Genomic DNA, 999 nt, shown 5'->3' on the forward strand with positions numbered 1-999 from the left:
TGTGCCCTTGTAAGATAAACCATAGAGGTGACCCCACCAATCACCCACACTCCCCCCATTCACCCCCCCACCTCCCCCTCCCACCCCCTTCCCATATTCTAAGGCTATAATTAGGTTATGGCATTCATATAAAAGCTAAGAATTAGTTTCAAAGTAGGGCTGTGTACATTGGATACTTTTTCTTCCATTCTTGAGATACTTTGCTAAGAAGAACATTTTCCAATTCCATCCGTATAAACATGAAGGAGGCAAAGTCTCCATCTTTCTTTAGGGCTACATAGCATTCCATGGTGTACATGTACCACAATTTATTGATCCATTCATGGGTTGATGGGCATTTGGGCTTCTCCATGACCTAGCAATTATGAATTGGGCTGCAATAAACATTCTGATACAAATATCTTTGTTGCAATTTGATTTTTGGTCTTCTGGATATATACCTAATAAAGGAATTACAGGATCAAATGGCAGGCTGATTTTTAGTTCTCTCAGTGTTCTTCCGATGTCTTTCCAAAAGGAACAAATTAATTTGCCTTCCCACCAGCAGTGTAGAAGTATTCCCCTTTCTCCACATCCACGCCAACATCTCTGATTTTGGGATTTTGTGATATGGGCTAATCTTACTGGGGTTAGGTGGTACCTCAAAGTAGTTTTGATTTGCATTTCTCTGATTAAGGATGGAGAGCATTTTTTCATATATCTGTATGCCATGAGCCTGTCTTCTTTAGAGAAATTTCAAGTCCCTTGCCCACCCTGAGATGGGATTGCTTGTTTTTTTCTTGCTAATACATTTAGTTCTCTGTGGATTCTGGTTATTAAACCTTTGTTGGAGACATAACCAGCAAATATCTTCTCCCATTCTGAGGGCTGCCAACCTGCTTTATTTACTGTGTTCTTGGCTGAGCAGAAACTTTTAAGTTTGATCAGGTCCCCAAAGTGTATTTTTGACATTGCTTCAATTGCCCAAGGGGTCCTCCTCATAAAATTTTCGCCCAAGCC

At 40.5% G+C, this 999-nt stretch overlaps 1 long non-coding RNA gene across 2 annotated transcripts in view; it reads right to left on the reverse strand.

Moving 5' to 3' along the window:
- Positions 1-495: 495 nt before the first annotated feature.
- The window catches only part of LOC111723727, a 28092-nt gene continuing 27588 nt past the window's right edge, over positions 496-999 (reverse strand). For both annotated transcript variants that reach the window (XR_002772215.1, XR_002772214.1), the window contains exon 3: positions 496-506. This is a non-coding gene — a long non-coding RNA (uncharacterized LOC111723727). The remainder of the gene's footprint in view (positions 507-999) is intronic.

The sequence above is a fragment of the Otolemur garnettii genome, unplaced genomic scaffold (genome assembly GCF_000181295.1).
Source record: "Otolemur garnettii isolate 467f Iridium unplaced genomic scaffold, OtoGar3 scaffold00015, whole genome shotgun sequence".
Taxonomy (NCBI): domain Eukaryota; kingdom Metazoa; phylum Chordata; class Mammalia; order Primates; family Galagidae; genus Otolemur; species Otolemur garnettii.